Below are 19,202 nucleotides of genomic sequence, written 5' to 3' on the forward strand. Positions count from 1 at the left end.
TAAAAAAGCTTATCTTCCTTGCAATTTTTCTGCAGCGTGATCAAATGTGATTTTTATTAATATATATATATATATATATAGTAATGCATATGACTTAACAAAAAAAAAAACACCAAAAACTTTTCCTCTCTTTAATTTGTCACCAGTTTCAAAAGAGATAAAGCCTTTTATGGATTCCACCACAGACTTGGGACTTCTCAAATATAACACACCCTTGAGTTCACAGAGGGTCAAATGTGCTTCTGTGCAGTGGGTTAGCACAAATCTTATCATCATGAAAGTTCCTCATAAATCTTGGACACGGGATTTTTCTCTTTATGGAGATCATTTTTGCCTAACTCAAAGTACATTTTGTAGTGAATAGGAATGTGAGTGTTTGGAGAGGCCTTTAAACATCGTTTGTAGTTAAGAAGCCGAATACAGTGCAGATATGGACATTGCAATGCAGACTTTATTAATCAGTGATCACACGTTGATTTCTTCATAAAGTTAAAAACATGTAAATGTGACCCACTAGATTAAATTCCAGATGTTCCTTAGTCTCTATTCTGGATTTGCCATTGTTTTGTACCTATCCAGGGTTCAGTCACTTCAATTTTTTTAAGTATGGAAAACTTACAATATAGGATATTTCCTTAGTGCCTAGTATAGCAGCAGATGTTGATTAATGTGTCTGCAACTTCACGAAGTTCATACAATGCACAGAAACATAACTCTTTGTGTAGCAATTTCCCCAGGGTACAGAAATTCGTGCCTACTTTAGACAAATTTTATTTTCTCCTTGACAGCTTTGTTGATATTAAATGACTGGAATTCAAGCTGTGTTTATGGGTTACAACTGGTTGCAATCTGTAAGACTTGTTCATCCCTGACTATGCAAATTTAATTCTGATCCTATGTTTCAGAGAAACTGCTTGTTGGAGCAAGATTTAGAATTTGTTTCCCATTAATATTTAAGCTTGAGCTTAAAATTTTCACTAACAAACTTCAGATGCACAATTATACCTAGAAGTCTAATATGGAAAGGTCAGTAAGATGGTTGGAAAAAGAAAAAAAGTCCTGAAAACTCAAAAAAGTATTTACAGGAAATATTAATGTACTTCTTACCTGGATCTAGCAGAAAAATTAGAGGAAAAATGTATTGTCATGTATTTTACTCCTCTCCCCTTTTATCTATTTTGTTGTAGTTCTATGTTTTTTTGATTGTTTGTTCACTTTTTTGCTTGTTCAATTGTGCTTTTTCTTGGAGAGTGGATTTATTGACTTTCAAGCTACTACTGAATCACAATATTTTTAAGGTTGGAAAAAAACCTCTTGAGATCTCCTCCAAACCTCCTGCCCAAGGATGGTTAGCTAGAACTGGTTGCCCAGGACCACGCACAGTCAAGTTTTGAGTATTTCCAAAAGCAGAGACTCCACAGCCACTCTGGACAACATAATCCCATGTTTGATCACCTTCCCAGTAAAATATGTATTTTTTATTAAGTTGGAATTTTATATGTTTGGATTTGTGACTTTTGTTTCTTGTGCTGACATTGGGCACTTCTGAGAAGTAGTCCAGCTTAATCTTCATTCCTTTCCATGGTGTCATTACATAAATTGATAAGATTTCTTTGTTACATTGGCATATTGCTGCCTCATGGTCAGCTTGTTGTCCATCAAGACCCTGAGGTTCTTCTCTGTAAAGTTACTTTGCAGTCAGTTGTGTTCTGCACATAGTGCTCCCTGAGGGTTATTCCTCCCCAGGCGCAGGACTCGGCATTTCCCTTTGTTGAATGTAATATGATTCCTGTAGGCCTGTTTTCTAGACTTCCCAGGTCTATCTAAATGGCAACACAACCCTATCACATATCAGCTAACTGATAAAATCTCCCTGTTTTATGTAAGCTGGAAACTCACAGAGTTTCCTCTGTCCCCTTGTCTAGGTCATTAAAGAAGATGCTAAACAGTGCAGACACAAAATCGACCCCTGGAATATGCTGCTAATGACATACTTCCAACTGTTACTTTCTGTGGCTGAATACAGAGCTCTGGGCTTGGATGTTTAGCCAGTTTTCAATCCAACTCACTGTCATCAGTTTGTCTCTGGCTACGTTATGGGGAGAAAACATTACTAAATTCAAGGTAAAAAGCATACTTTGCTGTCCTGTTATATATCAAGCTAGTTACCTCATTGCGGTAGTCTATCAGGTTGATGAGGGATAATTTTTCCTTTGCAAACACAAATTCACTGTTTGTGGTAGCCGTCATGTACTTCAAATGACGGTAAGCCTTTCTTGCTCCAGAAATAAGACTCAAAGGAGAGCAGCATGCAGCCATTAGTACTGAGCCTTTTGATTTAATCTAATGTGACATTATTTATTTATATATTTATTTATTTTCATTTGAGTGATACTGAAAGATACTGAGCATCCTAAATTCCTCCTGCAGTCTCTTGGCATCTGTATTCTCGCTGTCATTTTCCAGGATCATCCTCTCCAGCGTTGCTTATGCATAAACTTGAGAAATGGATCTAGAAGATATGGCATACATTTTGTTTGTTATTTTAGGCCACTTTATACTTGATCTGATCTTCAAGGTCAGTGTTCTGTTCTATTTTTTGGGATAAACAAATCTGTATCCTTCTTTGACCAGGACATCACATCCTAAAAATATGTATGACAGAGCTGCAGTTTACATTATATTTCTTTCGTCAGTTGGATTTTATAGCCAATAGAAAAGCATAGCGTTGTTCCCTGCCTGGATTTATGGTCATGCATTCATTATTTCTGAAATTCTTTATAGCAGCAAGTCCTGGGAAAGTTTATATTTGACTAAGATAGGTGATAAAGCAGTGGTAACATCAATATAAATAAGCTGTAATCTTAGGTTGCTCCAAAAGTAGTGCCTCCTATTCTTTTCTGTGGAAACTCCAACAGAGAGTATAACAATAACACTCATTGACATACCAGCTATAAAACATGATTTTTCAACATAGTCACCATCATTAGCTGTTTATTTTTGCCAGCAATGAACAAAAGTCTGCATGCTGTGCTTGTAAAAATTTGCACCAGTGGCAAAGAGCCACTGTTACCGCTGTCACTGCTGAAATGCACTACCCATGACTTCACTGTGCTCACATTTACTGTTTGGTCTCCAGAAATGTTCAGCAAGTATCAATGAATGTCAGTGCATACCATTTTTTCCCACATGGAGCAATTCAATGACACACCTTTGCTTCATCCACACTTCCATATCAGAAATCAGTTTATCAGACTGCCCCTCTGCTGCCATCTGTCACATAGCAACAAAATGGAATGGAATATTGGTGGGAAGGTTCAACCTGTTTTGCCATACCACCAGCCTCCATCACTGACACTGTGGGCCAAAATAATAACATAGGAGGCATTACTTTTGGAGGAACCCTGGTACAGACTCTTCACACTTAAGAATACTTTTAGGCTACTTAAAAATTTCTATGCAATATTTTCTGAATGAATCTGTGGCTAGTTACAACTGTTCTATACAATAGTGTGTTGTGAGTGTTTACAGGCAATTTACAAATGTATCAATGCATTTGTAGTCCAGTTTTTGTTTGCATTTTCTTTTTCTTTTGTTATTTTAATCTTCCCTCACTTCTCAATTACTTTATTGTGACTTCTTAGAAGTTTTATTGTGGTATTTCACATGGACTGATTTATTTAAATATTTTACGCTGTTTAAGATATATTAAAATTAGCACATTATTTTAATTTTACATATTTCTCTCTTGGAAATCTATCCCTTTTGTTATTATTTTATTAGCAGCAGCATTTTACCCAGATTTTTATGTGGATTTGTTTGTATGTGTGCTCTGACTTCTGAGAAAGAAGAGTTAGGAAAAAATCTCTATATTTATAAAGAGTTTCATCCTGCGTCTGTAATCTGTTCTTCCTCACTTCTCTTGGATATTTAAAAGATATTCTGGATATGTTAACAGAAGGTCATTTCCATGGGAGACTCTGCTGGGAAGAGCTGGCAAACTAAATAAAAGGAGAAAGAGCGTAAGAAATGTTAATGTCACCATTTTACTGATGGGGTTATGATAAACACACTGAAGTCACAAATTAACCCTGATGCAGAGCCAGCAACTGAACCCTGCAATGCAGTCTCTGGCATTAGAAAATCATAGCATCTTTTTATAAGGAGTTTTGTAACGAGTGGCAGTGAGTCAGAGGTAGTAAAAAACTAAACTACTTGCTGTTGATTTTTTTATGATGGCTTATATCTTACACCCGTAGCAGCAGTACTGAAATGCACTTATAACAACTGTATTAAGTGAAGTTGTTGTCTCAGCCTTCATCTATTTCATTAGGATGACTGCATGTTATAGCACTTTTTTCTCCCACAGATATTCTTGGTAAAGGTCTGACAAAAGGTAATTAATGGAACACTGTTTCCTACTTCAAACTGTAAGTAAGTTTATCCCTCTGCTTCTGAAAGCTACTGTGGTAGTGAAGCAATGAGAACTTCCGTCTATTATTTGTAAACTGCAGGAGACTAAATAATCTATTGCATTATAAGCAGCACTCTCACACACGGATATTCACATGCACTACAAAAGGATTTGTGCTTTGTCTGGAGTAAAACGAAGTCCCAGAGGTAATTTCTGCACAGTGTGGGAAATCATGTCTCCTGCAGGAAATTTATAGCTGTGATTGTTTCAGAGAAATGAAAAATATAGCATTAAATGTTTTTAACAAAACTATTTGATTGTTTCATATTTTGAATCTTACTCATGCCACTGCAAATTTAAAGTTGTAAATCCTGGACAAAATTTTATGTCGCTTCATAAGAACTAGTTTGACTAACTTCATGATATTGTTTCGGTCACATTATAAAGTGATTTATTGCATACATATTTAATTTGAATTCATTGCTGTTCTACACTAAACATAATAGGGTTTATACTAAGGTTCATAAAAAACTATTGGGAGCAACATTAGAAAATAATTAAAAATAATCATTTATTTCAATTTATAACTGAGAATAGTTGTGCAGAAGTAACAGATTATTGGTCATAAGAAGGGTTTTTTTAACACCTTATTTAGGTGTAACCGAATCCTTTAAGAGTGATGACCAAACAGATGAAAACCTGTCCTTATGTATCACAAGGCATTTGTTCAGGTCTTGCCCTGGTCTGCTGCAGGCAGCCAGTTCCTATGGCCCTGCTATGGTTGGATAGGACGTATGGAAGTGGTCAGTCACGGTAACAGTTGAATGTTTCCTTACCTGCTGTTTGCTGTAAAATTTAGCATCAGCATGTTGATGAGTTTTCGCATCTGCTATCATTAATTTACTGTATGAAAGAGGGGGAAATTAAAATTTTTAGACTTTTCTGCTTTTTCTTTATGCTTGACTTAATAAAATATATTTTTAAAATAAAAAAAGTATATCTATCAAAACAGAATATGGTAATTATTTATTTTGTTTGTTTGTTTCCCAGAAAGAGCAGGAAGGTGCTTTCCTAATCTGACACTACTCTGAAAAAAAAATTACAAGTAAGTTGTTTTGTTATATCTTTTCTTCCATGTATCCCTCGCACACTTTCTGGGATCTGGGACAAAATCCATTCTCTCATATTTACTGCCCTTCCTCTTTCCAGCTGCCCTTTCTCTCTTACAACGTATTTTTGAGTACATTGTTTCCCTTTTGCTTTAGCTTCTGTGTCAGTGGATGAGCATAAAAACGGCTTACCTTTTCCACAACAGCTGTGAGCCAAAGCTGATACACATTAAGTTCAGTACATGCTAGTGTCGAATAAGGACAGGTTAGTAATTGTTATTTATGTGGATATTTATAATTAGTTGATTATAGGAATAACTTAAGTGGACTTCAGTAGATCTGAGAGGCTACGGTAGTCTTGTCCTCTGACTTTCTACCAAGATGAATTTTATCCCCAAGTACAAAAATATTCCAAAAGTAACACTGAATGGATCTTTTAATATGTATGAAAAACACTAAGTTCCAACTGTCACTTAAATTATTTGCTCCTTTTTCCTCAAGTTCACCTTTATTTTCATGTGACTTAAATACAAAGAGCTCAGACTTTTACCATCTTGCAATTGCCTTTTAAGGGATGCCCGGAGTCAGAGAGAAGCACCAAACTGTTGCTTCAAAGCTATCATTCACTCTCTGGTTTTGGACCAGGCAAAAGGCTAGCAAACTTACTTTAACTCCATTCTTAAAGCAATTCTTTCCAGCATCACTTTTTTCCCCTGCTGCATTTAAATCTCTTATTGTAATCTGAGTGTTCCACTAAGACCCAGAGCAGTTCTTACTTGTTTTTAAGGATGTTGAGAAAAAACGGGAAGCATAGATGGATGATGCAGGCACAGCTAGCTGTATTCCTGCAAAATATCTACCCCCCAGCTATACCACCTCTCTTGCCTAGTTATACTAATAATTTAAAGATAAACATCAGACATTTTTCAGCAACCCCCACACTGAAACAATTGCATGTTTCATAGTTTCCTAAAGCCTCCATGAAAGTCAGCAGATTTATGGTTTAAAGAAAAACACGCTATCACATTCAACAGCTTGCAAAAATAAACTTCCTCCAAATTTGACGTTCCCTGATAGTGGTGTAATTTTTTTTAAAGGGCAGTTAAAGCGTAAGACTTCTGTAACTGTTCAGTTGAAAGTTGCTTGCTGTTCCTGTGAAGTGTTCACACTGCCTGTTCATGTAGTTCTGGTTGCTCCTGCAGTCCACTAGCGCTATGCTTGCTCATAGCACTAAATGCAACTCAGTGCTAATACGTTCTGCAAAAATTAATCTCAGTAAAGAAAACATCTTCAGCCCTTGAAAACTCATGTATTCTTGTGGAAATTGCTTTCACTCCCTAGAAGCTCATCAGGTCTTTGGGGATGGACTACACTTCTGGAGCTCCATTCTAACCTCAGATCACAGTTCTTCTCACACCCCCTTGATGTTCTTGAGCAGTTTTGAAAATGGGGGAGATTTTTTTTAATATTCAGGTTCTCAATCCAGTCTCCCACATGCAATTATCTCTATAACATTCATTTTCTACCCAGTGCACTAACATGGCACAAGGAAAACAGTGGTAGACCTAACTCAATGTCTGGTTAAAAATAAAAATGCAGAGTGATTTGAGTCTTTAATGATTTCTGTCTCTTCCTGATAAAAAAGAGTTGTTTTCACTTTGCATACGTGATCTTTGTTTGCCTAATGCATGCACTTGCCTATTATGACCCCAGTGTTTCCCTGTACCTATAAGAACTACTGCTTTTACTAAAAAAAAAAAGTTTGACCTTGCTTGTATGGCCTTGGATCAAAAGGACAGTGTAAGGAACAATGCATTCAGTTGCTCTGCAAAACCCATAGAATCCTGCATACTGCTTGGAAATGCAACCCCAGTAAAATCAGAGAATTAGGAGACGTCTCAAAAATACATATCTGGACTCCATTTCACTTATTCTCTGAGGTACTATTGAAAACTTGGCTATGTCATAAATGTATTTGTTGAAATGATTTATATGTCTGATGGAAAGTGGCACTTCAACAGGATCACAGTTCTGTTTTGTTTTGTTTTGTTTTTTTCTTTTTCCTGGTATATTCTAGATTCACTAAAGTATTTCTCAGGAGAGATTCTATGACTGCAAGGCACAATTTAATGGTACTGGAACTGGAGTTGATTGCTGAGGATGCTTGTACAGAGGCCATAATGTTTGTATAAAATGTTATAACTTGTAATCATATTCCTGGCCTAATCCAGCAGGAGTGATATAAATACCAATGTTCTAGCTTGTCTGGGATTGGCATTAATCTACCTCCCACTTTCACTGATACAAAGAGGAACAAAAAAATATATACAGCCAGTAATTATACAAGATACATTCCAGTAGTAATGTCACCTATTTTATGATGCTGGTCATGGTGTCAGAGGGGGATGTTCGTGGTGTGGCAGTAGATCTTGAACCTTCCTGCCAACATTCCATTCCATTATCTTGCTGAGGGATGGTTGACAGCACAGGGGCAGTCTGACGGGATTTCATCTGACATAGAAGTGCATGTGAAGTAAAGGTGTGTCACTGAATTCCTCCCTGTGTTGGCACCCACTGATGCTTGCCTAATGTTTCTGGAGACCAAACAGTGAATGTGAGCACAGTGAAATGGTGGGTGGTGCGACGGCAGAGGTGTCAGTGACAGTGGTTCACATCTGCTGGTACAGATTTTTCCAGGTGCAGCATGCAGGTTCTTGTTCATGGCTGACAAAAATGCATATCCAATGGTGATGACTATGTTGAAAAACTGGGTTTTGTAGCTGAGAATTTGCTTTATCAAGTAGTGTTATTGTGGTTTTTTGTTCTAGTTTCAATGGAAATAAATATGAACCATTACTTTTGGAGCAACCTGTGTAATTTAACTGGAAAATTTAAACCTATGTGTAACAAAGAGAAGATTAATATAACAGAATAGCAAAATCCTAATATGATAAAGCCCAAATCCTAATTGAGATAACAGAACTCGATCTGCTCATGAAAGGGATTATGTATGTGGTTGTCTGTAATTGCCCATTCCCATCTCATATTTTTAAAAAGCCTTCTATATTTTTGTATTCATTTTGCTACCAAATGAGGATGGTTTTTGAGTATAAAATATGATGGAAAACTTAAACTATTTCATTCTTAAGTCCTTCATACAAACAGCTGTAAACTCAATGTTTGTAAAAGTTTGAGTGATTGGTTGAGTTACCCAAATGGCAACTAAGTTTTGTGCATTTTTATTAATTTGCATTTTTAGTTATGCTTGTATTTCTCAATGTTTATCACCTTTACAGGAAAGAAGTAGTGACAAAGAGCTGATATGAGAGTCAGAAATTATCAACAAAGCAATCCTAAAATGCTTAAAAGTTTTTCTCATTAGTATGAAATTTCTCCATATTCTCCTTCCTGCTTATTCCAAATCTGAAAGACCTACAAAATATTTTTAAAAGGGAACACACTAGATTTTCAATAGTAAAATTTGTGAAACCATGATAATGAGATCTTACATTACCTTTCTCTTTTTTTGAAATGACAGAGATAGATGATTAAGAACTTATTTATATGTTGTGTAACTTTATAACTGAATCCATTAACAGTTATCTGTGAAAAGACTGTGGAACAGTTGGTCCCAGTTACCATCACTGTCATAACCAGGATAGAACTGATTAAAATTCATTTGCAGGTCCATCAGCTGTGGGCATCTAAGAAAACATTGGTTCTTTTGAATTTAGGAGTATTAGAAAGACATATAGCTTGTTCCAAACTCTCAAAACTCTCCTGAGAAAAAATGTGCAAGAGTGTAAGAACTAGGAAGTCCATGGTGATATAGTATGCAGTACTTGTTTTCAAACTAATGCAGGAAAACACAAAGATTTATGATTAATTAATCTAAAACAGAAACAGGTACATCTAATCTGACAAGTGGTTTGTCATTCACAGTCTGTAAAACTAAACAGTTTTAGCATCTAAAATGCTAAAAGAATGACACTTATCTGATAAGGTGTACTAACAAACATTCATAAAAATAGGTATTGGATAAGGTGAATTGAGGTCTGTAACAAAATAAATTTACTATTAGTATGTTTTCATTCTTCCTGTCACCTTTGAAAATACAGAGATATTTTTCTGTCAGGATATAAAACAGTCCATTTCTTCTTATGTGATTTATGAGAGGTGGAAGGTCAGTTTTAGTAATGTGTCCCAGATGTATCATTTTTAGTTGTCAAAAATAAATAAATAAATAAATAAATAAATAAATAAATAAATAAAAAGTAGGATTGTACCAAGTCTTAATTTAACTTATTTGTGCCCATAAAATATCTGACATTGTAAATAGAGCCCTGTTAATCAACCTTCCCTTCTTCACAATGCTTTTAGCTTCCTGTGGCAAAGCCCTGATCTGTTCGCTGCTAAGCCTTGGAAATTTGAATTTGATTGGAATTTTTCTTTATAATTTCTCTTCTGCAAGTCTAAAATACAGTGGATAAGAACTGGATTCATGGATTCTAATTTTGTCTGTCCAAATGTTAGGCCTCAGTCTAAGATTGTTGTCAATGCTTCTGACTTTAAGTTACCAGAGAAAGAAGCAAACTGTCAGAAGGTAGTTTAACCAAATTCTTTTAAAGATGTATTCCAGGGATGGAATTGGTGTTTTCTTCTTTCTCTATTAGTCACACAAGGAAGTTTTGATTAGTTCTCAGGGCTGTAGATGCTTCTGCTCCTCCCAGATATGCACTACTTTTAGTTGAATTCCAGGTGAGATCTTCTAGCACTGTGGAGCTAGCACAGTAAGTACAGTCTGGATGGCTTTCTGAAAAGTCTGGCTCTGGAAAACGTGTGAGGAGACCGTGTACTTCTAAATATTGCTCTTTTCTCATCACTGACTTTTTTTTTTTTTTTTTTTTAAACTACAGCCCAGGCTTTGGTTGCTCAGGTTATTTTTTTGTGTCTTTTAGGAAAAGCGTGATCACTATACACAGAATTACAGATGTCTAGGAAGGCTGCTTCTCTACTGTTCCTGAAATCAAAATGGACATGGGAAGAATCTATCTATCATGGTTGTTGGTTTGTGCATCCTGGTACATGAACAATTTGAATTTCTTCTGCCTATCACATTTCTATTAAGTCCAAGAGTTAAACTGGTGATTCTGAGAATGCTCATGAACAGTGGAATGCATAGGTTCATTAGTAATTTCATTTCCTTGAGACGCTGTAAGCTTTCTCAGTCAATTTTAGGCTTTAATCAAATTTCAGGTGCCTATTTTGATTTCATTTCTGATTTTCAGTACTTTGATCTTCTGTACAAAAGGTGGGAGGGGGTAGGTGAATGGAGAGCTATCCCTAAATGGAAATGGTTGTTTCCATTATCAGTCACATCAGAGGTGCTGGTAGTACTCAGAGTGAAGAAATTAGAAAGACACTGAGACCACATGCTAGCATGTTATACATATTTATACTGGTTAGAAAAAAGGCAGGAAGATTTCCCAAATTTGTTTTCTGTAGCTGGAGGAACATCTGGGCACCAGGTCTGTGGTTTGAGGACCCAAGCTCTATTTTCACTTCTGATAGAGCTTTCTTGACTCAGTGTGAACAATTTACTTTTTCTCAGACTGCTTCTGCATGTAGAAAATTAGACTACTCCTGAATAGAATTGTTGGAAGACTACATTATTCTTTGTGGGGTGCTCATACATGACACTATGTGACTGCAAAATACAGGTTTGTCAGGATCTGAATGACAAAAAGTAGCTTCAGTTTTTTGGTCTATTACTTTTCCTTGCATGGCAGAGTGGATATTGGTTGCATGAAAATTTTAACAGTATTCTGTGAAAGCAAAATAAGAAGGAAAAGAAGAAAAGTTCTGTCAAGAGAACTTTTCTGGTATCTGATCCCTCTTGCAAATAAAATAAATCGTGGCATGTAGTAACATGTTGATTTCCTTATAAAATAGTTGAGCCAGTTTTTAATTGTCTGCTTACAAAGATTTGCACTGAACTAGAACTGATCTTAGAATCATTTCCCTTTCAAGGAAATACGCTGTACATATTTTCTTGTCTGACTGCCTACTATATTTTTTTTATTTTTTTTGTCGTATGCTAGCATCTGATATGTTCAGTTAAATACTTTGTAGTTATTACTGTTCCCTAGAATGAAAGACCTGGACTTCAGAGCAAAACATATTCCTTCTTCTATTATAAACTCCCAAACTTTTAAAAAGCATGCAGTTAAAAATAAAGAAAACAAAAACAACAAAACATATGCACCTTGACTGCCATTTCTGGGAGTGAATTATCACATACTTTTGCTAAAGTGTAGCAAAACAGCCACAATTTTTCTGATTAATTTTAAGTGTAGTGACAGAGAGACTGTTAAACTGAGAGACAGACGATGTAAATCCAGAAGCAAGTAATATGTATATTTCAACCATCTGGGCTTTTGCTCGTTTCAATATTTGTTTGCTAGCTCATTCTCCTATCTGTAATCTAGAGGTTTATGGCAAAGTAAACCTATTAATCCTAACAACCGTATTTTCATTTGGAAGCTGGACCAACTGTCAGTAAACATCGAAAGAACTGCTCAGTCTTCAGAAGACATGTTAAAGGAGGGGGTTAGTGCATTACACAATTGTTGGAGGAAAAATTCTGTATTGGTTTTATTGGTGCTGCTATTGCTTGTGAACCTTGCATGTCTCCCCAGATTTTGGGTGGCTGAAGACTTAATATGCCATCTCTTTGAGGATTTTTCTGTGTGTGTCTTAATTTAGACCTGCATTTCAGCATGGTCTTCATTTTTAGTATTAATCAAAAATCTTTTTAGCTCTAGGACTCTGACCCTTTTAATGGCATTTCAAACTTGATGAAAGATGGCTGATGTCAGTGAATATGCAAATACTCAGCTGCAATCTTTCTACTGAATTCTGTGCATTCTGTCTCACTTCCTTGGAGTGAAACACATTCTGTGAGTAACATAAATACATCTTTCCCCTGAATTTTTAATTTAATTCCTGAGACTACTTATGAGATCAACACAGTAATCAATATGAGAGTGAAGAATCTGCACTGAATGTTGTCATTACCATCACATAGTCCAGGATTTAAATGTATCCTTTCACTTTGTGGTATTTTGTGATCAGGAAGTAACAGAGTAACAGTTTTATTTTGGGTCTATACTGCTTACTTGTGTTTGAACAGTCTACACTTTTACACTATTTATGCACCCATGGAATGTGTGATACGTAGCTGAAAATGAAAAGGCATACCTAAATTTTACCTTTTAAGGTTTTGCAAAATAAAAAAACAAAACCAAAACCAAAACCAAAAACAAAAAAAAAACCCAACCAACCAACCAACCAAACAAACAAAAAAAACCAAAAAACCAAAACCAAAACCAAAACAAACAGAAAAAAACTATAAAATTTAAGGCACTAGAATTACAAACGTAACATTGAAATATTATGCTATGCTATGCTACACTACATTATGTTACATTATGTTATGTTACGTTACATTATGTTATGTTATGTTATGTCTGTGATTTGATTTTCAAAACTTCTCAGACCTTTGGATACAATAAGATAATCATGACATTTAAGTATCTTGGCAAGTAATAGTTTTGGATTTGACACATAATGGATTTTACATTCTATTTGTGTGCAAGATTTCTAGGTGTCAGGCACTATTCTTACATGAAAGTTGATTCTCTTTGGTGCTAGCAATACAAATACTCATCTACATCTAAAATTCTTCTTCAAAATGCATATTAGCTAATGTTTATAAACAGCCTAATACAAGATGAAAAAAAAAAATAATAAATTAACATGGAATGACACCGACAGCATTAATGTTATCTCAAGTGATGTTTGCCTTGCATTTTCACAGATGATTTCAGAATGGCCTCCTGGTCAGACCATATTGTTCTGCTTCTTAGGTACTCCAAGTCATTGCCATTAAGTTGACTCCTGTGATTCTTTTATCTTGTACACCAGCTTTGGAGTCAAGGTAACTGCACAATGCAGCAGCATTCTCAAACTCACTTGCAAGTAAGTCCTCCACACAAGAATACTGTGACATGCACACCAATGTAAATGACACAGGTTTTCAGGAGCAGTTGGACAACTGCACTCTGCCCAAGTTCGCTAGCATACAGACTGCGCTGACACTTCCTGGACACCACGTAGACCTGCCCATCAGAGCCTGCCATCTGAGGAGTATGAGAACAGCATCCAGTAATAATATTCTGTGATGTTCAACAGCAGTTCCATCTGCAGTTATAAACAATTTGCAGCAAAACAGAAAAGTACCTACTGTTCCCATTTTTATTTTTTTTTCATTTTTTTTTTCCCCCTGCAAACTCATGCTTCTTTAATCTTCTTAGGTTTTTTCTCAGTTTATTTTTCAGAAGTTTATTTGATTTATGGTTTTATTAATTTTCCAAGAACTTTTGCTAGTAGCATGATTTGCCTGTGTTTTTCCAACAGGAAATGAGATCAAGACTGGTGCATGATGCCAATTTTCAAAATTTTATTAACAGCAGAGAAATGTTTCTTGGAGAAAAGTTGGGTTTTGCCACCTGTGTTCTCAGTCCTGAAGATAGTTTTCTCTGTGCAAATCTCTTCACAGCACTCCACCTCAGTTTCCTTCTTTTTAAAAATGGGGATAATAATACTTGTTCCCACCTAGAAAAACAGTTGAAAGTACAAATGGGAGTGATAGCTGTTATATCTGAGCCAGATCTGAGCCTTGTTGAGGTTTTCATAAAGTGGCTTTTGATGTCCTTGTTCATCATTCTCCAGAGTTTAGGAAATCAAAACAAAACAAAACAAAACAAAAAAAAAACACCAAACAAACCATGTAACTGAATTTGACGAAGTCCTTCACTTTTCACTTGGATAGCATCTAAATTGTCAGCCAGAGTTTGCTTATGTGCATGCTGAGCAAAAACTATTATGCATTTATTGCTGAATTCTCTGGACGAGTAAGTCAATTTTCACTACAGTCTGAGAGAACTTCCCCTCTGTCATCCACTGGATTCCGTGTGTTGGATTGATTGTTCAAGAAGAAAAAAGGCAACCAAAACCCAAACTGAAATACCACATTACTCAATGGAAATTTACTTCCAAATGTTTTCAGTGTTTTTAGGGTTACCCTTGTTACAGAACAGCAGTTGCTTCTTCCAATTGGCTCTAACACAGTACAAGATGTCTCCTTGCACAAGCCTAATGCTAGCAAAAATTTTACTTCTTTACTAAAACATTCTAGCTCTACCGTGATTCATTTTTTACTCATAGCACATGATTACATCTTTTAGAATGAGTATCAGTCTCTTGATAGATGTAAAATACCAGAGTCTTGTCCTGTCTTCTGGAATTTTTGTCTGATAGCTGTTCGAAAGTCTGGCCCCAAACCATCAAATTATTGAATTTAGAGCAGATGTTGAGGGTGTTCTAACTCTCAGTCTGCTAGAAGTAGTATTTAAAAAAATAAAAAAAAATAAAAAAAAATCAGAACAGGCTAATTAATCTTAAAAAGAGTATTCAACTCATACTTTTTCTTCCTAACTCCACTAGCGAAAGGAAAAATATCAATTCCAGTTCTAATCTTTCCTTCAACCACTTCGGGGTGATCAGAGAGCTTTTCTTGTCTCTGAAGAACTGACTCACAATCATACTTTTTAGAGCAGGTTATTTTGATTGTGCTTTCTGCATATAAAACTTCCTTCTTTAACATGTGTATATTTGCATTCCCAGTTTATTGTACTCCAGTTGCTGTTCTTGTAATGTTTATAGAGTGAAAAGAAGAGGGAACTTGTTTTTAGTACCATATTCTTTGTTTCATATGACACAATAACAGGGAAGACTGATTTGGGTGTGAAAGCCATGCATGGTAGGCCTGAGATAATATGCTGATGCTGTTTCCACAAGGACGATGCAGAGAGAAAATCCTTGGAACTCCCTATAAACAAGCTCACTGTTTTAATGGCAGTATGTATGTGGAAATTCACATCTAGTCTCCAGAAAAGAGCTCTTTCTTCTGTAAGACTTTTGGAAAGTTTTGGAAAAAAGCAGTGCAGGTAGTAATATTAATATATACTAATAGATCCCAAAGCACCTTATAAAAGCATCCATCTATAGGAAAACAAATAAGCCTCTGGATGGTCACAATGTGATCCCCACAGATAACCAGTGTGGATTAAACACAGATAAAATATTTTTTTTTTCTCCACACTTATTTTTTATCCTTAATGAAACAGTCTGCATTTTCAGTGTGAGACATACATAATCATGGTCGTCAAGGTTTCTTCAGTAGTTCTGTTAAAACAACTGAAGTTAAGCAGGTAACATCAGGTTTATCAGTCTGGATTGTACATGTTGAAGTAACCAGTGGAGTTGAACAACATAACAGAAAGCTTAATTGAGCCCATTTTTAATTAACTGATTTTTAGGGCACCACACCATTTTAAAATTGAGTAACGTGTGAATTATGAATTATGGAATTTAAAATTGTGAATCTAAGTAGATAGTACTCTAAGGGCTACCTTAACTGTTAAGTTGGAAAGAATCTTCTTAAAGAAAAAAAAAAGTTAAGTCTGACTAATGTTTCATAGGAAGTGGAGATTGTGCCATAAGTTTTTTTATATGGAACAAAACCTATTAAGCACCTCATGATGTGAAAGCAATTCCAAATTATATGAACAGAATTTTCTTGATTTACAGGCAAAGCATTCTTTAATGTTATGAGTGGCCACCAGGATGGTTTGGAGCCAAAACAGTGTTCAAGTAGTCCCACCCTTGTAATTTTCTAGCCTGGTTTTGGATTCAAACACTTAGAATTTCCGTTGGTCTAGTGAAAAAAAAAAAAAAAAAAAAAAAAGGACAAAAGAAAAGACAATAAAGGTTTCTTCTTCGTAGTTCAACAGTGTTGTCTTTCTGAAAAACTAGCTCATGTAATTCAGTCATACTTTAAAGGGAAACGGCCAACATAATCATTATAATCTTTTTTATCTCAATCATATCTCTTTTTAAGAATCTACTGAAAAACAGTTCATGCAAATTCATTTTGGTCTCCGTGACGCACACAAGATAGGGCAGGACTGACCAGCTGCAGTTAGCCTACTGCTAAGCTCAGCCAGTAGATCGCTCCATACTCCAAGCAGATGTTTCTCCTTTATACTAATGGAACTCTTGTAGAACATATCCCTTTCCAAGAGAAAACACCAGCACAGTTGGAAGCTGGGAGGACTCATCTCAACAACAGAAACAAGGTGCCAGCAGCATCAGCAACAGTTTATTAATGAAAATTCATGAAAAGAAGAGCACTTGCATTTTGTTTAAAACAAAACAAAACAGCTTTTCTTAGCTTTTTTCTTCTGTGCAAGGCTCTATTAGAAGTAGCATTGCTTTTTCCTGTAGCAATTTATATCTGGGTGAGAGGAGAGGTAGGGAATCTCTTGCGATTATCTGTATGGTTTCTGTACGCTGATCACAAAATGGCAGACTTATTTGCATTTATGCAAATATATACTATTAAGATTCAGGTATCGTATATGATAATTGATATGCTTTAGCTACGTTCTTGTCTAAAATAAGGCAAATTATTGTGTGAAAATGTGTGTGAATTTATATGTGTTTATGTCACTGTTAGAAAAGGGTAATGCTTATTAAGTCTTCTCTAGAGGATGAAGGACAATGAACAGACCTAGGACTTTTTAGCAGACTGTGAATGAGAAATTTTTCTAGTTCCTGGAAACATTTTCTCTTCTCTTGGGATTTATATACCTGATTTTTTTCTCCCTTTGTCTCTCCCCTACTTTGGTCCAAAGATAACCTGGCTCCTACAATTGATATATTTCTCCTGGAGAAAATAATAATAATAATAATAATAAAAAAGAAGGAGAAGGAGATGCTAAGAATTTCCTCTAATGTCAAGAAGACAAAAGTGAGAACAAGTAAGATGTCAGTGTCAGAATATTGCTTACTGAAGTATAGGGAAGGTAAAGCACCTAAGAAAAGCAAAGCACAAAATGGGAACCAATCTTCCTTCCAGCCTCTTGGAATAGAAGTACTTGTTGCTTATTTTCTCTTACCATATTTTCTTTCATGTTGGATTGTGGGCTGAAAGAGCCTGTCAGCCCTCATCACCTCTCAGATGTGTGAGTTATGCTAAGCAATGAGGGCTACCCTGTGATTACCAGCATCATCTGCAAGCTGCTTTGCCTCGTGGAACCTCTGCTTCTGATGTTGAGGGGAGGAGTAAGAAAGTAACTAGCTTCCATTATAGTTCAATTGAAAGGGAATGGCAAACAACACTGTCTCTCACATTTCATGGGCTGTGCAAAAGCATTAGCTTTTAATAGCATCTTCTTAAGATTATTTATGTAGTCTGTTTGCCATTATCCATATCAGTTCATGCCCTTTGTGAATTTTAGATAACACTGTCGTGTTTCCTTTGACTTAACTCTGTGAAACTGCCAATAGTAAGAATTGTTCTGGGCTCCCTGTGCAGATCTCTTAATAAGGTGCTTATTAAACAATTACTCATTTTTTAGATTGCACATTCAACTTTCACACTGGAGGTCTCTGTAGCTACACTAACAGGTTCTCTTCCCTTGTGTTTCTTATGGGTAAATTCATATCTGCTATTTACATTCAGAGAACTCTGTCCAGAAGTGAAAGGGAAGAGCTCAGACAAGGCTCAGCGTGCTTTCAGACTGATTCTAGGAGCCTATGCAAAGGCCAAATCTGAAATTCCCTAAACCTTAAGCTTGCTCTGTTTTGGGACTTAATGTTTTCTTTCCTTTACAAGTAGGCCACCCACATGAGTTGTAATCAGATCCAAAAGTCTTCTGACTGCTGTATGAGTCTCCAGCCAATTTTCTCAGAGCATCCATGAAGTTCCATTGAATGTACTATACAGAGTAGCATTGTGTGCATCACTAATACTGCTGAAGAATATGGTAGGTTATGAGGCACAATCTGAATTAAAAAAAAAAAAAAAATAGAAGAAGGAAAAAAAAAAAAAAAAAAAAAGAAGAAGAAAAAATCAGCACTCAAAAAATCTAATCCCAACTAAATACTTGGCAGAAATGAATATAAATGTGTCTGGATTGCTAATGACTTGTGATTAAAAACACAGGGAGAAGAAATAAAAGAGGCTTGCAGGCTCTACACAGTCTAAGTGCTTTCTGTACCTGCATAAAGTGGTTTCACAGTTTCCCTTGCATGCCTAATAGAAATGCAAGAACTGTATGCAGCAAAGACAGAAAACAGCTGTTCTCAAAAGGCAGGCTTCTATGAATCGTCATGATAGTTCATCCCTTCACTAAAGAGTCTTGGTACTGGGTAAGTACAGTCTTCTAGGACTTCTGGAGGCGAAGAAAAGTATCATTATGTATATGTATTTTTTTCTTGTGGACCTAAGACTCAATGTGAATATGATAGCCCTATGATAGTCATGAAACATCAGGAGTTGTGTTGACAACAAAGAACATTGCAATTTGTTTTTAATTTCTAATGTTTTAAAAATATTTAAAGTGCTATAGCTTAGACCTTTTTTTGCATTACAAGACATCCCGCCTCTACAAAAAAAAAAAACAATTGTTGGTATAGAAATTTGTCCTAAGAAAATCTTCCAAGAAATTAAACAAAGGAGGAAAAAATGACTTGTTTCAGAATCTGTGCTG

At 35.8% G+C, this 19,202-nt stretch overlaps 1 long non-coding RNA gene across 1 annotated transcript; it reads left to right on the forward strand.

Annotated features, from left to right (window-relative positions):
* Positions 1–149: 149 nt before the first annotated feature.
* Positions 150–12,838, forward strand: LOC107316697. The gene is made up of 4 exons (XR_001556519.2): positions 150–2,124; positions 4,370–4,396; positions 5,465–5,519; positions 10,482–12,838. It is a non-coding gene; the product is annotated as an uncharacterized LOC107316697 (long non-coding RNA).
* Positions 12,839–19,202: the final 6,364 nt, after the last annotated feature.

Source organism: Coturnix japonica, chromosome 1, assembly GCF_001577835.2.
Source record: "Coturnix japonica isolate 7356 chromosome 1, Coturnix japonica 2.1, whole genome shotgun sequence".
NCBI lineage: Eukaryota > Metazoa > Chordata > Aves > Galliformes > Phasianidae > Coturnix > Coturnix japonica.